This window comes from Acinonyx jubatus, chromosome A3, assembly GCF_027475565.1.
Source record: "Acinonyx jubatus isolate Ajub_Pintada_27869175 chromosome A3, VMU_Ajub_asm_v1.0, whole genome shotgun sequence".
NCBI classification, from domain to species: Eukaryota; Metazoa; Chordata; class Mammalia; order Carnivora; family Felidae; genus Acinonyx; species Acinonyx jubatus.
Window position 1 is genome coordinate 43,890,923 of NC_069388.1, and position 25,418 is coordinate 43,916,340.

Sequence of the window (25,418 nt, forward strand, 5' to 3'; positions counted from 1 at the left end):
TAAATCTGGAAATTAATAACAAAAATTTAAAGAACAAAAACAAACCTCAACACTTGGAAATTTTTAATTGGTCTAAATAATAAGGTCAAAGGAAAAAATAAAATATTAGGTAATTCTATGTATGTTTGCCTTTACACTTGTACTGTGTATATAATTTTATATATAATATTAATGCTATTTTGATTAACAAAGTAATATACCATTTTAAACATTCAGTTTACAGACCTACAACTTGAAAAGTTAAAGTCCCAATAATCCCACACTCCAGGGATAATCACTGACTTTCTTTCAGATTTAAGTAAACAAACATATAAGTAAGAATATAAATAAAATATGTACTCCTGCCAAATGCCCTGTTCTGTGAGGACCCACCTCCCTCTACATGCACTGCATCTTTGGAGACGGAGATGGGAAGTTCTAACTACCATCTAACTACTATGTAATTCCTAACACTAGGAATTAGTTAACTATCTAGGGATGGTCTCTACTTGACTCCCAGGGTGGCTATTGGCATGCACTGAAGTAATGTCACCCAGTTCCAATGCATACTAATGAATAAAGAATTGTCATAATTATTATGATGGTTATTCTACAGCTCAGACCCAGACCAAAAAAAAAAAAAAAAAAAAAAACCACACACTCACTCTTTTCAAGTCATTTTATGTGCATAAGACACCTCTACTTCTGCCACAGAGAACAGAAATTGCTGAGTTGCCAGCTCCGGGCAATGCTTGCAGAACCAATGCTGCTTGGTTTACTTTAGAGGGAAAATAACTTCATTACAAGTGACATTTTTTTGGCTAGCTGGTCCTCCACTGACCAAAATGCCCCAGAGCACTTGTGATCTCTGCAGCTGACTGGAGTGGTCACTTCAGACTCCAAGGACCCTGGGGTAGGAAATCAAACCTGCCAAATGTGAGAGAAGTCCATGAGAGGGTCCAAAGTTTTTGTCTTAATTTTTTTTTCTTGGAGTTTTCTCTGACCACCTCTTTTATTTTTTTAAATTTTCTTTTTTTTAATGTTTATTTATTTATTTTGAGAGAGAGAGAGAGGAAGGGGAGGCAGAGAGAGACGGAGACAGAGTATCCCAAGCAGGCTCCGCACTGTCAGTGCAGAGCCAGACCTGGGGCTCGATCCCACGAACCGTGAGATCATGACCTGAGCAGAGATCAAGACTAGGATGCTTAACCAACTGAGCCACTCAGGTGCCCCTGACCACCTGTTTTAAATTGTAGCCTCCCCACCACCCTCTTTCTCTTTTTGAGTTAATTTTTCACCATGACAGGTATCATCAACCTTGTCTGGTTTATTGTCTCTGTCTCCCCATTAGAATGTGAGTTCCATGAGAGCACAGCAGTTTGTGTGTTCAGTTTACTGCTCTAGCCCCACCGCCTACAATAGAACTTCACATAGTAGCTACTCAGTAGATAGTTTTGAGTGAATAATCTCCAAATCCATCTCTACAGTAAAAGAGGTTTTCCTGAGGGAGGACAGAACCAAATGAGCTCCAAGTTTTAAAACAGATTGGGCCTGTAGGGCCATCCATGGGGTAATGTACAGGAGATGAAGAAACTTTTCAAGAGGTTGAGTGAAACAGAGACAGGGGGAGAATATTTACTTGGGGAGCTTTGTATATAAAATTGAATCCTTTGGGGGCAGAAGGGACTGAAGAGGGAGAGATACGAAGCCAGGTGCGCCTTGGCCCACCTCTTCCTTTTGCCAACATATTCAACCTCTTAGGAATTTCTGACAGTTCTACCTTCAAAATAAATAAGAGTCCAAGTACTTCTCTATGTGTGCACTCTGTAACTCTGCTCTGTGTAACCTTTCTCTCCAGCCTAGAGTATGTCAATAGCTCCTAACTTGCAATTAACTTTGTGCGCACAGCTGGCTCTCCATACAGCATCAAACTAAGTCTTCCAACAATATAGATCAGATCCTGTCACGGCCTGCTCAGACCCTCATGGGTGTCCACCTACCACGTCAGAGCCTTTGACCTTAATGCACCTCCTCCAGGTCCTTGCTCAAATCCCACCTTCCCAACCAGGCCTACTCTGACCACCCCACTATTCAATTCTACCCTCCACACCAGACACCAGCACTCCTTGGCCTCCTTATTTTCCTTTTTCTTTTTTCCCCTATTGCTGACTTCTTCTAACATTCCAGGTAAGTGACTTACTGATGTTCACAATTTACCCTTTCTCCCGCTCCTGCTTCCCAGAATGTCAGCTCCAACAGGGCAGGGAGATCTGTTTTGTTCCCCTGGGAACACTGAGCTAACATTATTAGCTCAATGCCTGGTGCATATCAGGTGCTCAATAATTTATTGAATGGGTGACTTAGAACATTAAGAGAAGTGCAGTGGGTAATGATTTCCTGGGAGCTGAGCTGATTATGAAACAAATCTTTAGAAAGCAGGAATCGCAAGAACGAACACCAATGCTATTCTCCTCTTTGGCTACTTGTCTGAAGCAGACCTTGAATAAAAATAAGGACTTTGTTTCCTTTTCCTGCTTCTGTCCCAAACAGGTGCCTGAGGCTCCTTTTGCGACACCACCTACTTCGGTAACTCTAACACTGTTAGCAATTTCCCCACAAAGGTGCTCTCCTTGGCAGGCAAGTGGAAAAGCACAGCCGCTCACCAGGGACGGGCCTGACTCGCAAGAAAAGACGACTGCAGATTTCTGGCAGGGCCGCTCCCAGCTCCCCGTCAGCCCTCTTCGCTATCCCCAGGCGTTACGAGGGTGGCTTAGAGCTGAGCTAAACCACATCCCGCCTCCCCGCGACTCTGGCTCCCTGGGGCCGGGGCGGGGCTGGGCAGCTCTGCACACGTAGGAACTGCCCCCGGTCGCCCGCTTCCCAGCGGGGATGCAACGAAACACCCGGGCCCCCGCAGCGCGTCCGGGCACAGGACAAAGGGCCAGAGCCCACGCGTGCCTCCCCGACAGGGGCTTCCCAGCACGCGCGGCTGATCCCGGGGTCTGCAGCCGGCTGGCGGGGCTGGCGGGGCTGGCTTGGGGGAGAGGTGTGCGCGCGGTTGAACTGCTCAGCAGTGAGCGCAAGAAAGGAGACAGAGAAGAATATCCGAGAACAGAACTCCGGTCCTCCCCGGGGAGTGCAGAGGAGCAGGGCGGGGGCGCCGAGGCGCGTCGGGAGCTGATCCAACCAAGTTTGCTCCGGGTTAGATCAACTTTCTCGGTCTCGGCTCGCCTGGCTGCAGCTAGGGTTCCAGGTCACCCGCAGGCGCCTAGACTGCAAGTCCCGAGGGGCGGAGGGTGCGCTGCACGAGGGGAGGGGGCGGCCGGACCCGGGGTCGCGCAGGCGCCGTCCTCGCCCCCTCATCTCACCCCCGCCCCGTCCGTTCCTCGGGCGCCGGAGGGTGACTGGGGGAGGGGGATGGCTAGCGCCGGAGCCGTGGGAGGGCCGGAGGCAGACACAAAGCCTGCCCCTCCCCTCCGCTCCCCTACTCCTCTTCCTCCTCCACCTCCCGCTCCGCCCCAGTGGGGAAACCCAGCCCCGCGCTAGTCCGCGGGCCACCGCTCGCCCCCGCCTCCGAGACCTGCGGGGAGGGCCTGCGCGAGGTAAGGGGAGGTGGCCGCGGAGACCCCACCCCCGGTGTCCGCACCCAGCACCCGGGGAGGCTCCGGGGTGCCGGCGGGAGCTGTGCGGGGTTCGAGGCCCTGGGTGCTGCTGCTCGCACTGTCTTCCCCTCCGCAGGGGACCTGGGGGTAGAGAGAGCGAGCGAGTGTCCTCGAGGGGTTGTGGGAACGGGTGGGGGAGGAGGTGCTAGGGAGTGGGACGCCGGGACCCGCGTAGGGTGACCTTCCGGGGCCCTGAGGCGACTGCAGGTCCGGTTGGTGTCTTGGTGTATCCTTAGCCGACCTCTGCGGGGGTGGGGTGAGGGACAGCCGGAGGGTGCGGGCGCGGTGGCTCCAGGTGCCGTGTGTGTGAGTGCTCGCGGAAGGAGGGGGCGGGGGGGGCACCTTTGTTGAGTTCTACCTTCCGGGCCGCCTACGGGGTGTCAAGTGCGCCTGGTGCCTGGGAGCGCGGGCGGGACTGGGGGTCGCACAGCCCGGGTGCCCAGCGCAGCTCCAGTCTGTACGCGCATTCCGTGCACGGGCAGACGCTCCCTTCCGAGGCTTCCTCCTCCGGGGGCACAAGACCCCGTGGGAGGGTCCGTGAGTCTGGCCCCGGTGCGCTGGGCTGTCGCGCTGATTGATGGCTGCGCTGCGGGAGGAGGAGGAGCCCGGGGTTCCTGCCGGGAAGGGACGGGGCCACTTTCCCACCCTCAGGCCTCTCCGCCCCCTTCTGGGCTCGGCCTCCACCCTTGGCCTGGGCTTCCACCCGAGCAGCGTCCGCCCACCCGGCATCGGGCGCCCCTGCATGGTCGGGGGACGGCAGCGTTTGCAGAATTCTGCTTTAAAGCCTGTGATTTGTTGCCAAGAAATACAGGGCAAGACCCGGTCCCCTGGGCCCTAAGAGGCGCCTTTCTTCTCGAAGATCTCGAATCCTTTGGGTTTTCCTAATTGAGCAGAGGAGGCTGCATACAGTAGAGCCGCACTTTGTTGCAGGCCTGAGGGTTTCGGGCACATTGGGGGTTCTTAGGAACGTGCTGTCATCAATAAGGAAATCTCAGAGCACTCTCCCACCGACAGGACTTTGTGAATAGTGAGCAAAAATAAACACTGGCAGCACTCCGTAATTAAGATATTTTAAGGCAGTGTTTTAAAAAATAAAGTTTAATGTAAAAAATCAACGATGAACAAAATACCAACATTTAACATAAAGACAGCTTTTGTTAGGCCCCTGCATTATTGTGCAATGGGAACAGTGGTTTCCAGTCACCCTCAGTTTGTCCGGTCCCCACCTGGAGGTTTATGAGGGTTGACAGTGGCCTGCAACAGATTAGGCAATGCTGGCTTTATATATAGTCCTTTTTTTTTTTTTTTTTTTTGCGGTGGAGCTTTTATTAACTTTTTACCCAGCTCAAATATGGGGGGATATTTTGATAGGTGTATAGAGAAGTGTGCATTTTCCTTTTGGCCTCAGCTTCCAGTGTGTCTCTAGAGAACCCTTGCATTCCCAGTGCTGGGGTACTGGGGTTGTTCTATAGAGGGCGTCAGGGGTCAGGTGGGGCCTGGGACAGTGAGGGGTCCTTGCATCTGGGTCTAGAGAAGGCTAGTGGTTGACAGGAGTTATGAGGTTTACAGACTCTGCTCTCAGTAGTTGGAGACTGAGGACATGAGAGCAAAGCAACCAGGACCTCTTTTGTCTGGCCACTTTCTGCAGGTAGAGAAAGTTAGCTAGGTAGAGAAGGAGACCTAAAATGACCCACACCTGCTGCCCTTGCAGGGGTGGATGGGAGGAGCTTGACTCCCTCTGGGGCTCTGGGATGTGCTTGTTCACTAGAGCTTCCCAGCAGCCCTTCTGTCCTCACTTGAGGCCTTTCCTCCCCTTCACCAAAGTCAAGGGCCACTACCTACTCCAAAGAGGAGTTCGGGGGGGGGGGGGGGGGGCGCCTGGGTGGCTCAGTCGGTTAAGCGGCTGACTTCAGCTCAGGTCATTATCTCACGGTCCGTGAGTTCGTGTCTCCCTCTCTCTGACCCTCCCCCGTTCATGCTCTGTCTCTCTCTGTCTCAAAAATAAATAAACGTTAAAAAAAAATTAAAAAAAAAAAAAAGAGAGGAGTTCGGTTCTCCAGAATCAACCTCTTTACTGGACTGAATCTGCTTCCTCTGCATAGAGGAGACTGAGAACTGATTTCTACGTGCAGGGGCATGCAGCCCTGGGAGGCCAGCCTTAATGGGACCCATTCTTCACATACTCCCCAGGCTATGTCATCTTGGTATTATGTCTCACTCCCCCCCCCCTCCCCCAATGTATGTCCAGCCCTCCTAATGGTCTTTCACAGTTCTGGTGGTTTCAGCTGGGAAGGTTCCCCTGACCTCCCTCCTCCTTTCCCTGATGAGACGTCAGGGCCACCACAGGTGTGGACCCCACTTGCCCACTGTCTGTGAACAAAATGAAAAGCCAGATCATAGCTCTTCCTGCCTCACCTCCAACACCAGGGACAAGACATAGAAAAGAATGAACAAAAGTATCCCTTGGTATATCCTTAGTAGATAGATGTATATCCTTAGCAGATAATCATTATTTTTATAGCACTTTGCAAAATGCTTTTACAGATAATACCTCAGTGTTTTTCACCAAAGTACTGTTAATTCCACTTGGTAAGTGAGAAACAGAGGCCTGGAGAGGTCAAAGCACCAAAGCTGGGACCAGGGCTCCAGGCTCAATACACATCTCCCTGAACCACAGCTGAGTTGCTAGAGGTGTCTGTGCTCAGAGGTACACCCTGTGTCTGTTTGCAGCAGAATTTAACCAAGCTGTGTTTTAGGGTGCAACTTTACTAAAGAAAAAATTACTAAAGAGTTATAGTGGTAGAACGCATTAGGACAAATGCTAATGTTAAACAGGGTTTCCTCTGCAGGACTTTTTAGTGTCTTTATTATTATAGTGTGCGCTGGGTCTCTTTAGGGTGATGCCATAATATGGACTGTTTGCCAACTTCATTTGGCCACAGAACACTCTCATGAAGCATCTTTAGGATCCAGTGTTCTAAGGAGTCCGCTTTGGGGATTGTTTAGTTCACCCAAATGTTTTTTTAGTTCACCTCTGACATCTGGGCAGTTTCCAAGGACCATTAGTGCTTAGGACAGCAAAAAATATAAATTCTGGACATTAAAAAGGCACAGTAATCCCCCCTTGTAAATTGTTTGTTTGCAGCTGTTGTGGGCCAGACTAACAGGAGTCATTCTCCAGGGCTTAGTCAGATTTGAGGGAACCAAAGGAGTCGAGTAAACAATGCAAACAGGCTCTAGGGAGCATGTCTTCATGCAGATGTCAACCAGCCTTCCCTGAGTGTGCCTCCCATGCAGCTGTGTATGTGGTATGGCAAGGTAGGGGTTCTTGGGCTGGCGCACATCTTGTTTGATCACCTCCACTGAGTGAGAAGGTGCACCCCGGAGGTTTCACTTGTCTCCCTGGGAGCTGACAGTGTGGATTCTGTAGTGGGTCAAGGGCTACATTTACTCCTGAAAAGGTAGCTACTGGATCTGGAACAAAGGGCTGCTGATGGCAGGGGCCACTTCACAGGCATCCATTGTTTGAAATCTGGTGTTTTTATGAAAGAGTTTGCCAGCATCCAACTATTCTGCGCTTTTTTCACAGATGGGTAACCCTGGCTGTTCAGCCTCTTTTGCATTTAAGACAGGAGATCAATGGGGGAAGCCAGAGTTTGAATTTCAGAGATTGAGAGGACTCTGGCTGGCTAGTGGAGGAGCCTTGGGAAAGGTGATACTGACATCAGAGGGGGCGTGGCCACAAGCAGACAGTAACTTCTGCCTACTCGCATTTCTGGGTCTCCAGTGCTGAGGGAATTTATCTCCAGATTTTTTTCGGAGATTTTTCCAAAGCATGGAAAGGAAGTAGTCTCTGGGATTTGAATGGAATAGGACCGTATCACAGAAGTCAAGGAAACTAGTGTTTTGAGAAAAATGGACCTATCGGGTGTGTGCGTGTGTGTGTGTGTGTGTGTGTGTGTGTGTGTGTGTGTATTCACTCCTGCATTTGCCGCCAAGGAAGAAAGTGGGAGGGAAATAGTGTGATTTTTTTTTTAATTTTTAATATTTTGAACTTAAAAGTGTTGCAGAGGAAGAACTTCCTCTGCCCTTCAAGGTCCTTCTAAGGACTTGAATCGAATAAATGGGATTCTTGTGAGCCAGATTAACAGGAAAAAATCAAATTTAATGACATACGGGGAATCCACACGGACGTGGGATTCCAAGGACAGTCAGGCAACATGAGGATAAGGAGAGGGTTAGGGGTCTGAGGTTGCCCTATTATGCAGATAAGTTTCTTAGGTACAGAGACATCTCTGGTAGTAGCTCTCTTCCTGGTACGGACAGGCAGTTGAGGGAGAGGTAAAGAGCTTTTCCTCGAATCTGCTGGGTTTGATTGCTTTGAAGTCAAAATAATCTTCATGCCATGAAGATGGCATCTTGGCCCATCTTAGGGTGGGCTGCCCTTGGCCCCTACAAAAGTTCTGGATGTTACCAAGATAGAAATTTTCAATAAGCAGCTGCAGACAAGGTGTCATTGGGGCACGCTGGGGACTGAAAACAGGGAAGCTGTTTTACACAGGGAGAGACCACAGGCCAAGCAGGAAGGGGTCAAAGCAGAACCAGGAAGCCCACATCCAGGAGCAGAGATGGAGATTGTGAAGCCAGACACAGGGAAGGAAGAGGAAGAACTGATGAGCCGGTAGTCCAGAGTTTTCAACCTGCTAGTTTGTGGCCAGCGTCTGTTGTGATTGGTCAGGGGCCAGGCTATTCCATGTCATTAAGTATTTTTAATATTCTTTTTTCAATGTTTATTTATTTTTGAGAGAGCACTAGCAGGGTGTGAGCAGAGGGAGAGGGAGACACAGAATCCGAAACAGGCTCCAGGCTCTGAGTTGTCAGGACAGAGCCCGACATGGGGCTCGATCCCATGAACCTCGAGATCATGACCTGAGCCGAAGTTGGATGCTTAACTGACTGAGCCACTCAGGGCCCCTGTATTTTACAATTTTTAATGAATTAACTATTTTAATTGAGTAGGATAACATAGTAAATGAAATAAACAAACACTTTGGTTTTCACATATATGATAGCATGTTCTAGGTCAGGAATACTAAATACAAAAATCAAAACACTTAACTAGTTTAAATAGGAAGCTAAATAAACTTTATTTGCTTTATAAGACATTTTTTTCTTTATTATGAAATCACCAGAGGTGTTTTTATTTTTTTTCTCAAATAGCTAATGTCCAACTGCATTTAACTGTGCTTGGATTACAAAAATACTTCTTAAAAATGAATCAAGACAGGGGCACCTGAGTGGCTCAGTCGTTTAAGCTTCTGACTTCAACTCAGGTCATGATCTCATGGTCCATGAGTTCAAGCCCCTTGTCAGGCTCTGTGCTGACAACTCAGAGCCGGGAGGGAGCCTGCTTCGGATTCTGTGTTTCCCTCTCTCTCTGCTCCTCCTCTGCTCATGCTCTGTCTCTCAAAAATAAATAAATATTTTAAAAAATGAATCAAGACAGATATCTCTCCTTTGTGGTAAGCAAAAGGCACCTTCATGGGTCAGGTTGCACAGGAACTTTTGAGTCCCCAGAAATGAGCCAAGATCCCACACCGGCAGGCAGGGCTGAAACCAGCAGCTGTGTCTTGGAAGGCACGGGGTTTGTCACTTGGACACATGGCGCCAGAGTGAGGTGGCATCCAAACAATACCCCTCATCTCACTATCCAGACTTTTCTTGTCTAAGTGCTGAGGGTTCATGACTTTTTTTTTTTTGTCCTACAAACACTTCAGCGTTTTGTAAAGTCAAATGCTTGTACTTTTCCTTTGGATTTCCTTAACGGTTCTTGTGCCTGGGAAGCCCTTCTGCATCCTCAAACAACTAACCATTTATGTTTCCTTCTAACTTTGATGGTGTCCATTTTACAGATTTAAAGAGAATCCGCTTAACTCTTAGTTTACTGAGCATTGTTTGGTGAATGGATCAACCTCTCCCCAGCTCTGTAATCTGTACTGTTTGGCAGGAAAGTCCTACTCCATCTGCCATACTTTCATCTTTCTTTTATTTTTCCACATTCTTTTGGTTATGCTATTAATTCTTCCAGTCAAATTTCATTCTGTGGGGTTTGTCTGGAATTGCATTAAGCCGGGACACTGATACATTAAGACTTGATGAAAATTTTTGATCTTCCTCTAGTAAATTACAAATTGAATGCAACCCGCAGGCCTTGGTTATGCATATTCAGGCCACTCTGGTGTCTGGTTTCTGTGCTGCTGAGAGGTGTGGAATCCTGGCTGACTTCAGGGACTTCAGAGTTCCTTTGAGATCTGAGATCTGAGATCTGACTGGTGCAGATGCAGGTGTGTCTGTGTAATTGCTGGTCCTTCGGGCCCCCCAGCTTAGCAGGGTGTGCTTACAGATGCTGCTGAGGACAGGGCAGTGTGGTCAGTGCTTGATTCCGGAGACAGACTTGTGCTGAATTTGAACCCAAAAACTCCTAATTAAAGTGCTTTATTATTTTCCCATGCAGTTTTTCCCCCTGGCAGTTTAGGGATCTGAATGGGAACTAAGACAGAGGCCCTGTCTTTTTAAAGAAGATGTTTTCTTTTTTATTAGGCCTTCTCTTTATTAATCAAACAGGGGTGGTGGGGGTGTATTTCAGAGGCTTCTCTGGATCAACACCCTGAAGGAAGGAGACTCCACCCCCAACAGTTTAGTGGCTTCTCAGAAAAGGAGGGAGGGAGGAGGAGAGGGAGGGGCCAACGAGATGAGCAGACAGGAAGGCCCCCCCACCCAGGTTGATGAAGATATCCATGTAGGGTTCTTTTCTCAAAGCTTCTACCCCTTGGTAGGGTGAGGTCTGATGTATGAAGTGGCAGTCATATTCCACAGCAACCTGTCCCTCCCTTTTCCTGGCCATCTGTCCTTGGGGCCTCCTACCCATTCTCTCTGCATTCCTGTCCTGACACATACTTAACACATACTTGGCATTACACATAGTTTTCCCGTGGGCCTGTCTCATACCCCAATTATGCCTAATTTTTTAGCTAATGTCTTTCCCTAAACAGTGTACAGGGTGACCTTAGGCCATAATGTATTGTAAAGGATATAGATAGTCTACATTGTAATGTTGGCTTGAGCCAGCCCCTTCTCTTATACTGAATTTTCACAGGACTCTGGTACCAACTAGGGGTGGGGTCATATCAAAGAGCAGGGGTGAGGACAGGGCACAGTGACCTCTTTCTATTCAAGCGTGCCATTGGTTGCATATAGAAGGGGCACTTTATCTTGTCCCAGGCATCAGAAGAAGATTCACAGTGGAAGGGATTAGCTCTGAAAGGTGGATTATTTGGTGGACGACTAGTAATCATTGGGTTTCAGATAGAGGAATGTCAGGTGCAAAGAATGAGAATCAGTGTATGGGACCTGTGGAGGACAGTGTCATGTCCTAAAGATCAGACTGGAGAGATGGGGAGAGTCTGGGAGGGAAACCTATCATCCACTGCCCTAGCAGCACAGTCCTGTCACAAAGCCATGCTCAGGCTCTGTGGAGGATTGTGCCTTATTTCTGATTTAAGGAGAATCTCATCCTCCTTTGTCTACCAGGAAATAAGGGGAGGTCTTCACAGGAAAGTTCTGGAGACTGGCTAGGGTCCACCAGAGTGGCTAGAACAGAGGCCAGCCGACTGGAGTAGTTCTCCCCCTGCGTGGGTCCGCTTTTGGCCAAGGGCCGCCCCCAGCACTTCTGCTGTCTCTGTGTGCAGGCACAGCAGGTCCTGTCAGCCTGAAGCCCTCCTCCCACAGAGACAGGTGCTGGCCTAGGCCAGGAAAATGGTAGAGGAGTCTGAGGGGAGATGGGCAGACCACTGGCAGCATCTGCCTGGGTCTGGGGAATGCTTGTTCTCAGCCTCACAGAAGCCGGCAGGGTAGACGGTCAGGAAGAATTAGCCCCCCTTCATTTCTTGTGATGGATGAGGATCAAGAGTTCCTCACTAACCCTCTGCCAGGAGGGTTATGCCTTCATGCCTGTGAGCAGTCACCCTGGCCCCCCAAAGACCATCCCAGATGTTTCCCAGCAGTGTTATTTCCCACAGTTTTACCGCAGACATTTATGCCTTCAGACCTTATTGGAAGCATTCATGGTAATCACAGGATGCTTGTAACTGTGTAAATGTCCTTCTTGGACATAGTTAGCTCTTTGTTTCTATAATCGATCATTGGCTCTTGGTTCCTTGAAGACTGATGAGGTGTAGAATGGAGGACACCGAGAACCATGGGTCGAGGAGACAAGAGAACATTTGAACATCTGAAGGAGAATTTCTTAATCATGTCACGTAATGGCAGTCTATACCCCTGACTGTCCAGGCCAGTCATTTGTCAAATTCTTCCTCTATAAATACATATAAGCATCTGAGAGCATATGCACCTCTTGCCTCCATCATTTCTGCCCCATAACCACCAACATCCCCTCCTCCTGTTTCTGGTGGGTGCAGGGCCCCCCCAATGGAAGCACAAGATGGTGGGATATGTGATTTGTTTCAAACTAGCCAATCACAGGCAGCCTCACGGAGGGAGTAAGCTGTTACCAGGGGGTTGCAATCTAACATGTGGATCCCACCAGTGATGTCCCACCAGTAAGAACTCTATGCATCTGCTCTTCTGAGCATACAACACCTGGAATAATGGTTGAGACAGAGAAATCAGAATAACAGGCAGGACCATGTGGAATTTGATGAGATTTTAAGCATTGTGTTTCAGGATCTCAAGAGAGATACCTTGACAAAGTCTGATTTGGATGACTGGTATGAGGTAGAAATCAATCTCTTTTGGTTTTTTATTTTTTTTTAAGTGTATTTATTTAGTTTGAGAGAGAGAGAGAGCTTGAGTGGAGAAGGTAGGGAGAGATGAACAGAGAAAATCCCAAGCAGGCTCCATACCCAGTGCAGAGCCCAACTGGGGCAAGAGATCTTAACTGACTGAGCCACCCAGGTGTCCCTCTTTTAGTTTCTCTAAGATATTTTTCATTTAGTGTAAGCATCAAGAAACCATTAAAATTGTAATTGCAAGAGGAAAAATATGACCAGCTATAAGAAGGAAAGAAAATGAATGGCACAAAAGTGTAACATTGTAGTGGCTCTTTTACCATGAATCCATTTAAACTTGTGGCTTTTAGTTCGTCTTTAGTATGGAGGGATTCTTTTTTTTTTTTTTTAAGTTTTTTTTTCTTAACATTTGTTTATTATTGAGAGACAGAGAGACAGAGCATGAGCATGGGAGGGGCAGAGAGAGGAGGAGACACAGAATCTGAAGCAGGCTCCAGGCTCTGAGCTGTCTGCACAGAGCCCGACGCGGGACTCGAACTCACAAACCGCGAGATCATGACCTGAGCCGAAGTTGGACACTCAACAGACTGAGCCACCCAGGTGCCCCAGTATGGAGGGATTCTTAACACATCCCATGAAAGACTATATAGTGAAGGTGTGAAAGGCTTTTAGGGAAAGCTATATTCAATTCTTCCAGAGAGGAAAGGGGTCTGGTGTAAGAACCAAGACTTCAGGAGTGCCTGAGTGGCTCAGTCGGTTGAGCATCTGACTCTTGGTTTTGGCTTAGGTTATGATCTCATGGCTGTGAGATCAAGCCCTGAATTAGGCTGTGTTCTGGGTGTGGAGCCTGCTTGGGATTCTGTCTCTCCCTTTCCCTCTGCCTCTCTCGAAAGAAAGAGAGAAAGAAAGAAAGAAAGAAAGAAAGAAAGGAGAGAGAAAGAGAGAAAGAAAAGAAAACATAACCAAAACACATAAGACTTCATAGCTCTTAAGAATTATGATGCTTTTCTAAAATAAATATCATTCTAGAAATAGAAATAATAACTGATGAACATAGCAGAATAGTTGTTGAAGGTTGATTGAACTGAAAGTACCTTACAATGGGATGGTGAAGTATTATTTAATTCAACAAAACTGCCTTTGAGAGAAATTTCCTTTTGGTGAATGCTGGGAAAAGTGACCAAAATATGATACCATTTGACCTCAGATTTTTTACACACCATACCAAAGCCCAACACAGACACAAGGAGAGTGCTCTCTGACTGATAAAGCATTTTATGATAAGCCATTCAACAGAAAACCTCTGCAAATGAACATTGGTGAAGGAACACAATTTGCCTTGCCCTCAGTCTTGAGGAGGAATTAGGAAATCTTGTTTTTCTTGTAGAGTTGCTTTGGCTCAGCCACTATCATGCTCTACAATTCACCAACCATGCACCCTGGTCACTGTCCCTCTGCCTCATGTCTACATCTGCCTCCTTTCCAGTGGGGATCCCATGGTTTGGGAGTAGAACCCTTCCTTTGCATAACTGTCTTGCCTGCCTCTCTCAAGTGACTCCCATGACTAAACTCAACCCTGAGCCACACCTTCCCTAGTCTGTGCCTGCACCAGGCAGGTGGATGTGGATTTGGGTGCTCCATTTTTATTAACTCGTCCATTCTCTTGCTCTGATCAGTCTTTGACAAACTTAAAAGTAAAAAAAAATCACATCCATATATACAGGAATGAAATAAAGATTGGGGAACTAACACTGTGATGTTTCCCTTTTTCTCTGATCCTGTCCTGTTTCATTTACTTAAAATGTGCCAAGGGCAACCTTCAAAATCAATTTCACAACCTATTAATAGGTTTTGAAAAAAATATGTCTTGGATTATTATTTCACTCGGATTCCTCCCTTCTCAAACCTCCCACACCCTCCTCACTCTCAGTTGATGATTTTACTTCTTATTTCACTGAGAAACTAGAATTAATCAGAACTTCCATCACTCCCAGCTTAAAACTGCCACCAGACCTGTACCTGTGCCCACATGCGCTACCCCACCTCTGCCACAAAGCATAAAACACTTGTGCTCCTCTAGGGGGTCCACCCCCTGCTTGTACAGTAGATTTCAACTTCTCTCACATTCTCAAGGACATTACTCCAGCAGGGTGGGGGATAAGCTTAGGAATTCCCCAGGCTTACACCAATGGGTTAACAAGGCATAAAGAAATGCAAAGTCATAAAATGCTTACACCCAAGTTTGGGTAAACCAGATTGGCACCCCAAGAATAAGGAGGCACAAAGGTGCCAGGAATAGGGAGGTGCAAAGGCACCCCAAAATAGAGAGGGCGTACAGAACCCCCAGAATAGAGAGGGAGAGGCAAAGGCCTAAAGTAGGAACAGGCGCAAAGGTGCCCAATACATAGGTATGTGAAATAAACAAGATTAGATATTCAGGGGGGAAGCACCCCCAATTTAGTACTACAGCAGAAAAGCTGTTTTCACAGAAGGATAGGGCCAGGCTAGGTAAACTGGTGAATTGGACTATGGACTGCCCAGAGTGGAGATGGTTAACAAAAGAAAAGGTGCCTTATTAACCCTGAGGTTATTCCCTCTCTGTCTTATCCCCTAGGCTAGCAAAGATAAACAGGCATGGCGCCTCCTGTCTGCCATTGACAAGCATTTACCCATCTGCCTGGCACCAGGATTTTGTTTTATATCTTCAAAATCCCCCTTTTCCTTCATGACCCCAAGTTAATGTTCCTAGTTTCTTTGTCTCTTTGTACATGCCCATCACATTTGTAAGCCTTCTGATCTGAATAAATATGGGGCAAGGACCCTTACTCGGGGCTCTTGTCTTTTCCTGGACATTAACCATCTCTTGCTTTCAATCCTGAATCCGCTCTTTTGCTGGCCAAAAGAGAACTTTAGACTTAGAATCTGTGACACAGCAATCACCCCCTCTCTGTCCTGGATCACCAAGTCTCCCCCTTCCCCTGTCTTGGGTGATTTCCATCCAGGCACAAGCATTCTGCCCATCTTTGGAGAACCTACCTTCATCCCACATCCACTACCAGCTCCTGCCTCCACAACTTGGCCCTACAATAGGGCCTTGCATTCTTTCCTACATTCACTCTGTCAAGACATTGCCCACTGAACTGATCTTGTCAAGGTCCCCCATGACCTCCATGTTGGCAGATCCAATGATCAATTTTTCTTCCCCATCTCCTTCGATTTTCCAGCAGCATTTGACACAGGTACCTGTCCTTCCTTCTTACAAATACTTGACTATGAAGACCACATCTTCTCTTGCTTCTCCTATTTCATTGGGGTCTCCTTCTTGGCCTCCTTTGCTAGCCTTTTCTCATTTCCTCGATCCCTAAACATCAGAGTGCCTGACTCTGTCCCTGGGCCTCTTCTCTTCCCTACTGATACCTGTGCTAGGTGACCTCATCCAGTCCCACTGCTTTAAGTACCTGCTGTGTGCAGAAGGTCTCCCCGAATGGCAGCCTCTGCTGCATATCCAGTGGCCTTCTTGATATCTCTACTTGGTGGTCTCATAGCAATCACAAACTGAACATGTCTCAGACAGGCTCCTTGTCCTGCTCTCCATTGTGTCCCCATCAGGAAATGGCACTATTCTTCCAGGTGTTCATGCTCAGCACCTTGGACTGCCTCAACCCCCCGCCAACACCCCACATCCAGACCATCGGCAGTGCTGTCAGTCCTGCCTTCAAAATAGATGCCTATCTGACCACCTCTCACCATCCCACTCCTGCCACCTCCAGGTCCCTGTCATCTCCCACCTGGAGTCTTGCAGTGTCCACCTAACTGATCTCTTGCTTTGTTCTTGCCTCCTGTCCATGTTTTGTTAGCAAGTTCACAGCCATCAGGACATTTCCTTTCCCTCCAATTTCCATCTCATTCAGAGTAAAATCCACAGTTTTCTTCACAACCTGCCAGTCCCCCTGAGCCAGGGGCTCTCCTTACCACACTCACCTGTCTGCCTCTCACCGGTCCAGCCACACCAGTATCCTTGCTTTAGTAAATAGGCCTAAACCCTCCTGTGCCTCCACACTGGCTCTTCCTTGGCTTGGAAAGCTCCTTCCACATACCCACATGACCCTCCCTTCCTTTCCTCTGGTCTCCCCCGAAATGTCCTGAGAGAAGCTGGTCATGACCACCCCCTATAAAATAACAAACCTCAGTCCCACCCTCCTGACCCACTGCATCTACATTCCCTGCCTTATTGTTCATCAAGCTTTTATTTTTGCCTGATATAAATGAGGAAATTCAGATTTTGTCTGTTTTGTTCCATGTTGCCTCCCCAATACCTGGAGTAGTGCTGGCATATAAATACTTATTAATAAATATTTGTTGAATGCAACATTTAAGGAGAGAGATGCCTGAAGGCTGGGGCAGCGTGGCTAAAGAGGCCAAAATTTCCCTTTGGGCTAAAAATAAAAGTGTGCCTTGTTCTGAGGGAGCCTTCACAAGTGCCAGTGGGACACGTTTCATACTCAGGTACACAATGCAAGGCCCCAGGGTGCACGCCGAAGAATCGGGATGGAAATGGGCTATGAAAGTCCTTCCTCTTTATCCTTTTCTCCAAACCCCGGGAAAAATTCTTCAAGGGAGCTTTTTTTTTTTTTTTTTTTTTTTTTTTTTAAGTACCTGTTGTATTCAAATTAAGTCTGAGACAAATTTGAAAATTTAAATGCAACCCACGTCTGACGGATGGCACTGGGGGACAGTAATGCTCTGAAGCTAGTAAAGAAGCTAGACTCCTGAGAGTCCCTTAAATTCTGAAGAGAAATTGCTCTTGCAAATTCTGGTGACAGATAGATTTTTCAGCCCATGTGCATGGCTGGTGGAGCAAGTCAGGACCAGCTACATAATTTGTGGGCTCAGTGCAAATGAAAATGGGAGCCCCTTGTTTAAAAATTAATAATGGGGTGCTAGGGTGACTCAGTCGGTTGAGCATCTGACTCTTGGTTTCAGCTCAAGTCATGATCTCTCTGTTCTGTTCATGGGATCGAGCCCTGCATCAGGCTCTGTGCTGGTGGTGTGGAGCCTGCTTGGGATTCTCTCTCCCTCTCCCTGTCTCTCTCTGCCCCTTCCCTGCTCACATGCACGTGCTCTCTCTCTCTCTCTCTCTCTCTTTATCTCTCTCTCAAAAAAAATTATTAATAATTTCAAGGTGGTGTCAGCAGAGCATTAAACTAAGGGTGGAGCTCTTGTGAATGCAGGGCCCGTGTGGCTACATGGGTCATGCACCTTAGAGCCAGCCCTGGAGCCATGCAGAGCTCATGTTGCATGAGTCATAAGCTTCCACTGACAGGGGATCCAATGTCCCCGTTAATAATCACATCAGCTGAGGGTACCAAGTGCCCCCCATGTGGCAGCCCTGTGCTCAGTTGACACTTGCTGACCTCCTATCAGAATCTTAACAAGCCTGTGAGGTGATCACCTCATGCATCATACCCTGGTATCCATGAAATATTCTAATTTTTCCTCTTTTCTTCATATTGTAGAAACTGAGGCACAGACAGGTTAAGTAACTAATCTGTGGTCACAAAGCATGAAGTAGAAGAGCCACAGTTCAAACCAGGTCTATCAAATACCAGCATCTAAGCTCTTAGCAGCTACCCTATGATATCTTTCTAGGTATCCCCATGCAGAAATATGAAGGTGTATTAGTTTCCTAGGGCTGCCCTAACAAAGTGCCACAAACTGAGTGGCTTGGAACAACAGAAATTAATTGCCTCATAGTTCTGGAGGCCAGAAGTGGAAAGCTAGGTGTCTGCAGGGCCAAGCTCCCTCTGAAGGCACCAGGGAAGAAACTGTTCCTTCCTTGCCTCTCCTAGCTACTGGTGGCCTCGGGCATTGCTTGGCCTGTAGACCTAGGATTCCAGTCTCTGATCCTCACAGGGCCCTCCCCCTACATGTCTTCAGGTCGCTTTCCCCACCCACATGTCTCTGTCTAGATTTCCCCTTTTAGATAAAAGGGTCACATAGGAATTGTGAGCAAATGCACACAAAATTCCTAATGATACGGTGATTATGATCATAGTGACTGTAAAAAATAATGTCACGGGGTGGGTAAAAATAAACTAATAAAATATCTTCTATAATAATGAATATAATTAAAAAGGAAGAAATTTAGCTTTATGTAAAACTCACAGTCATGCCCTTGCTTTCTGCTGAACAGCAAGCACCAGTCTCCATGACCTTGGGGGTTCCTTCGTTCTAACCCTAGGTTCTGTCTGTGGAATAACTCCTCTCACACGCAGGCAGGGTTTGGAGACCTTCACAGGTTCCCTCTGTTTTTTCACAGAGAATTGGTAAAGACAAAGCTTGAGTTCCTGAACTCAGGTTCCATAATGCATCTAAGCCAACTCCAGTGTCAGTTCTCCCTTCCTGAGCCCAGCACCCAGCACAGTTCACCGAAGCAGGAAGGGGAGCCTGGGGGTCCCTTGAGAGGACAGGGCCATAGGGCACCACACGGCGCTCTGCGGAACCAGCCCTGACTTCTGTTTCCAAAGGAAGTCAGATAGGAATGTGGGCTGGGCACATTGTAGTTTTCTTGGAGCAGCAAGTGATAAAAGCAGTATTTTTGCAACTAGAGAAGAAGTGAGGCATCTAGAGCCACGGATTGCAGAAGATGGGAGAGGAATATTCAGTCAAGAAGAGTTGTGATTCCCACCTTGTCTTCTGCCTCTGTGGCATGTGAAGGAATTAAAAATGCCTCCAGAAAATCATTTTATTTTTACCCACTCCATGACGTTATTTTTCACAGTGACTGTGATCACAATCATGGTAACATTAGGAATTTTGAGGTTCTATTACTCATCTCCCAAATACTGTCCTCTGGCCTCTAGCACACCCCAGGCCAGCAGGGGGCAAAGCTGTGGTTCACTTAGCACCCACCCCTCCAGAGGCCCCAGCACCTCCCAGGGCCAACAGGAGGTCACTGAAACCAGCTGAAGAGGCTGAATGGACAGAGCTTCTCCAAATCAATGGTCAGGAACCACCCACTCTGCCTGCCCATGTCTTTAAGCCGTCAGCGAGCATGCTTGGCATTCACCCACTTCTGAGAGGGTGCTCAGGGCTCCATGCCCTGGCACAACAGAGCAGGAGACAGGACATTCCTGTCAGGCACTCTGGCCGTGCACTTAACGATTTACTGCTGAACATGCCCATTCTGATTGTGTGCCTTGGTCACAATTCCCGGATACGTGATCAGTCTCTTTACACCCTGTTACGGGTTGAATGATGCCCCCCTCCCACCCCACCAAAAAGACCTATGGGAGTCCTAATCCCCAGTACTGCAGATGTGCCCATATTTGGAAATGGGGTCTGTGCAGATTCAGTCAAGAGGATGAAGTCATGAGGGGGGGTCTCTCATCCGATGACTGCTGTTCTTATAAAAAGGGGTAATCTGGGGGCACCTGGGTGGCTTGGTCGGTTAAGCATCTGACTTCAGCTCAGGTCATGATCTCATGGTTCATGGGTTCGAGTCCCACATTAGGCTCTGTGCTGACAGCTCAAAGCCTAGAGCCTGTTTCAGATTCTGTGTCTCCTCTCTCTGCCTCTCCCCTGCTCATGCTCTGTCTCTCTCTGTCTCTGAAAAATAAATAAACATTAAAAAGGGGGGGGGGGAATCTGGACAGAGACATGCAGGTAGGGAAGGTGACCTGAAAACAGATGGGGGGAAGGCCCTGTGAGGATCATAGACTGGAATCCTAGGTCTGCAGGCCAAACAGTGCCCGTGGCCACCAGAAGCTGGGAAAGGCAAAGAAGGAACAGTTCCTTCCCTGGCGCCTTCAGAGGGAGCTTGGCCCTACAGACATCTAGCTTTCCACTTCTGGCCTCCGGAACTATGAGGCAATTGATTTCTGTTGTTCCAAGCCACTCAGTTTGTGGCACTTTGTTAGACAAGTCAGCCATCTATCAGATACAGTGACTGTATCACGTGATCCACCATTGTTTGGGTGAGTGTGGAGCTCTGTGCACAGGAGCCCATCCTCCGCATGTTCTCCAAGCCTCCAGCTCTGCTCCTGCCCCAGCTGTAGAGAAATACTTGGGAAATCTGGCTTTACAGTTTCCCTCTAAAATAGAAATACTAAGTAGTAAGTATTTCTGTGATGTTTATATTTCATTACAGACTTTACCAGGCATTCTCAAGTCTCTTCCTTTCTGCATCCTAAATTCTACCAGTAATTTCTTTGCAGTTAATTGGTGACATAGGAAAAGGGGTGTGGGAAGAAGACAGAGGTGTTAGGGGAAGGTCAGGAAGGGAATGTCCCCCTGCAATCTTTTATTTGTAAATTTTATTTTAGAGAGAGGGCACGCATGCACGTGCAGGAGTGGGGGAGACTGGTAGAGGGAGAGAGGAAGAGAATCTTAAGCAGGCTCCATGCTCAGTGCAGAGCCTGATGCAGGGCTCGGTCCCATTACCCTGGGATCATGACCTGAGCCAAAATCAAGAGTCAGAGGCTCAACTGACTGAGCCTCCCAGATGCCCCTATTTGTAAAGTCCTATTGCTAGTGGACTACCATATTCTCATCTTTTATTAACAAAGAATTTCAAATAAAAGATTGGTTAAAGTTTTTTTTTCTTTTTTTATTATTTTTAATAGTGGTAAAATATAACAAAATTTACCATCTTAACCACTTTTGAGTGTATGGTTCAGTGGCATTAACATTCATACTGCTGGGGCACCTGGCTGACTTAGTCTGTGGAGCATGCGACTCTTGATCTCAGGGTTGTGAATTCAAGCCCCACGTTGGATGTAGACATTACTTAAAAAAAAAAAAAAGGATCTTTAAAAAAAAAAGAAGAACATTCAAATTGCTTTACAACCATCACCACCATCCATCCATAGAACTCTCTTCACCTTCTAAAACTGAAACTCTGTACTCCTTAAACTTAATTCTCCACCTCCTCTCCCAGCTCCTTGAAACCACCATCCCACTTTCTGTCTCTATGAATTAGATTACTCTAAGTTCCTCATCTAAGTGGAATCATAGAGTATTTGTCTCATTGTGACTGGCTTATTTCACTTAGCATAATGTCCTTAGGATTCAGCCATATTGTAGTGGGTGTTAAAATGTCCATCCTTTTTAAGGCTGTATAATATTCCAATATATCTGTATGTCTATGTCTATATCTATATCTATATCTATATCTATATCTATATCTATATCTATATCTATATCTGTGTCTGCCACATTTTATTTATCCATTCATCCGTCAATGGGCACTTGGGGTGCTTTCACCTTTCAGCTGTTGTAAATGATGTTGCTGTGACCCTAAGTATTCAAATACCTTTTTGAGATGTGGTTTTCACTTCTTTGGAGAGCATACCCAGAAGTGGAATTATTGGGTCATATGGTGATTCTGTTTTTAATCTTTTGGAGGACTGCCATGCCATTTTCCACAGCAGCTTGCATAATTTTACATTTCTACCAACAGTTTACAAGGGTTTCAGTTTTCTCCATGTCCTCACTAACACTCGTTATTTTGGTTTTTATTTACTTATTTTATTTTGAGGAGAGAGTGAGCAGAGGAGGGGCAGAGAAAGAGGGTGAGAGAGAATTCCAAGCAGGCTCCATGCTGTCAGTACAGAGCCTGATGTGGGGCTCGATCCCATGAACCATGAGATCATGACCTGACCTGAAGTCAGACACATAGCTGACTGAGCCACCCTAACACGCCACTTTGGTTTTTTAATAGGAGTCATCCTAATGGATGTGACATGGTGTCTCATTGTGGTTTTGATTTGAATTTCCTTAGTGATTAGTGATGTTGAGCATCTTTTCATCTGTGTGTTGGCCATTTGTGTATCTTCTTTGGAGAAATATTTATTCAAGTTCTTTGCCCATTTTTAAATCCAGTTGTTTGTTTTTGTTGTTGGGCTATAGGCATTCTCTCTGTATTTTGGATATTAATCCTTTATCAGATATATGATTTGCAAATATTTTCTCCATTCTCTGGGTTGCCTTTTCACTCTATGGCTTGTGTCCTTTGAGGCACAGATGTTTTTAATTTTAATGTAGTCCAATTTATTATTTTTTTTTCTTTTGTTGCCTGTGCTTTTGGTGTTATATCCAAGAACTCACTGCCAGATCCAACTTGTATTTTCTTTGAAGAGTTTTGTGATTCTAGCTCTTATGCTTAGGTCTTTGATCCACTTGGAGTTAATTTTTGTTATGTGGTGTAAGGTAAGCACCAACCTCATTCTTTTGCATGTGATATCCAGTTTTCCTAACACCATTTGTTGAAAAGACTATCCTTTGCCCATTGAATAGTCTTGGCACACTTGTTGAAAATCATTTCACTGTTTATGCATGGGTTCATTGCTGGGCTTTTTATTCTATTTGAGGGTCTATAAAGGACAGACAAATGTATGACACTGTTTTGATTACTGTAGCTTTGTAGTAAGTTTTGAAATCAGGAAGTCCCAAGGCTTTTATAAATTGTTGATTCGATCTGACCCCACATAGCCTAGAGGTTCCAGGAAATGACTGTTTAAAACCAAATCCTCAAGTAAACTGGAGCTGTCTTCACTCACAGCAGAAACATTCACCAATATTCTTCTCTAACTTTATTAGTTTCTGACTGAGAACTGACCTTCTTTACCATAAGGAGGATTTCCCTGGTCATGTAAAATCTTTCATTTCTTTGGTGCAGTTTTCATTCCGTGTGAGTTCAGGTGGAGTACAGTCTATTTTGTGACATCCTTGGGCTTTTATTTTGCTTTTTTTTAAAGTAAAATCTCACTCTTTTAGAAACAAAACCTTAATTGGATGTTGGGAGACTTGAGACCTACAATTACAATCAACATGTGCTACAATCCAGTTCTACAAGGTGTGATTTTCCTCTGAATCTAATGAAATTCTCAGAAAGGCAAATAATGCTACAGAAGCTATATTTACAATAGAAAAAAAAATCATGTCTCTGATATGGGATCTACCTGAATATATTTTCATTTATTGGGGAAGAAATATAAAGTCTCCTGATATAGAAGAGATTAATTTCAGAAATGCAAAGGGTATTACCTCTGGGCGTTTATAAATTTACAAAATGTCTACATGAATGTGCTTCAGTGCCAGGTGCTATAAAAAAGGGACAGCATTCAGTGACCAAACAAGATGGTGAATTAAAGTTGCATGAGCGTCTATATAGACAAAGAGCTTTAGATAGCAGAAACATCCTACACCTCATTGAATCCTACCACCTACCTTTCCAGAAGGGGAGTCCTAGAAAAGTTAAAAGTATGTATCCAAGATCTTGTAACTAGCACACATAACATTTTGGGGCTGTTACCTATGTGCTGACACTGTGCTGTGTGGGTCATTTATTTAGATGTTGCTGAGGTGAATAACAGTATGTTTGACTTTAACCTCAGATCATTAGTTGCCTTTTGTTTTCTTTCTGAGGAGAAATCAGTCTGATGTAGAAGGAAATACATTTTGTGTTTTTATTTATTGTTCTGAGATACGTGATACTGTATAGTATACTTGTACTTTTATGACTGAGTTATTTTTAGACATTTGTTGCCCCCAGTGTGTTAGCTGCTCTACTTTTAAACTGATGATTTTCTAATTTTTTCAAATTAAGCAAGTAAAAATTTAAGTTAAGAAAAACCCCCTTCATTTATGCTCTTTTTCCTCTTGATGTCACAGAGGATGATTTCATATGAATAAAACCTGGCCATAAACCACTCCCAGTATGAGAATGCTCCAGAAGGGTTGGATTCTGAATGTGAGGAAGTTTTTTTAAAGACATTAAACAATTAACTTGGCTTATATGTTTCTTTCTATGTGTTTCTGTTTATGTGTTTCTTTTTATGCCCAAGAGTGATATGCTTTTTAAAACTGTCTAATTAAGTTGAATAGAGCTTTTCTGATTAGAATAACATGAAAATGTAAGTTCCCACTGTGTTGAGAACTTCATCCATTTTATTCCATTTGGGGTCCCTGTACAGTTTTGTGAATTAAGTCCCATGGTCTCCATTTTGTAGATAGGTAAACTAAGGCTCTGAAAAGTTAAGTGAACTTATCCAAAGTTGCAAAATTAGTAAGTGGTGCCAGAACCAGGATTGCATACAGGAGCAGCAGATTGTAAAGCTCATCAGGGACTTTCCAGGACAAATCCCAAACGTGGCAGATGCTTGGCAGGGAGACCAGAGACCCAGGAAATACCCAGCCTGGAGGCCAGTGCTTGGGCCACACCAAGCAATGCAGTGTGTGTGCTGTGGACATTTAGAGGAAGGGCATCTATTCAGAGAGCTGGGACCTCAGAGAACCCCTTGAGATATAAGGGAAACTGAGGCTCAGAGAAGCCACAGGCATTGCCTGTTCGTGTCTGGGATTGTGTCTCAGGCCTCCTGACTTTTCTGTGGCCCTAGGGGTTTCCCTTCTCCTCTCTTCACAGCCAAAGATCAGCAGTGGAGAATCTGGATCTTGGATTGGGGGAAAATTACAAAGTCAGAAGGTAGAAACAGCCAAAAGAAAATTATAAGTAACTTAAAAGAGAAAACCATGCCATGCAGCTGATCAGGTGAGGGTGCTAATGGGAATATTTTGGAGGATCCCTCCACTTGGATCACAGCCAAGCTGTAAAAGGAGAACTGCTGACTTTTTTTTTTTTTTTTTTTGCAATTCCAGGTCTAGAGAAACAGTGTCTTGCCCAGGAGGACATTATAGCAAGGATGGGAGAGTCTTATTTCTGGCTTAATTCTCACGGAAATTCACTCAGCCCTACTCAACAAATGCCGCATCCTGTGTGTCAGGCATCCAAAGCGCAGATAGAAATAACAATAATAGTGATAGTAATAATAATAGTAACAAGAGTTAATCTTTATTGAGTGTTACCACACACAGAGTATTACCAGGCATGCATTTAAGGGCTTTTCTTATTATACTGTGAAGGATTGTGATAGATTTGAAAAAAGAAAACAGTCCGCAAAATCAGATGCTG

General features: G+C 46.0%; 1 protein-coding gene across 4 annotated transcripts in view; it reads left to right on the forward strand.

The window, feature by feature from the left end:
- The first annotated feature begins 3,234 nt into the window (after window positions 1-3,234).
- RIN2 (Ras and Rab interactor 2) overlaps window positions 3,235-25,418 on the forward strand; it is a 223,095-nt gene continuing 200,911 nt past the window's right edge. For all 4 annotated transcript variants that reach the window (XM_053200295.1, XM_053200294.1, XM_053200296.1 and 1 more), the window contains exon 1: window positions 3,235-3,581. The gene's annotated coding sequence lies outside the window, so the exon portion shown is untranslated. The remainder of the gene's footprint in view (window positions 3,582-25,418) is intronic.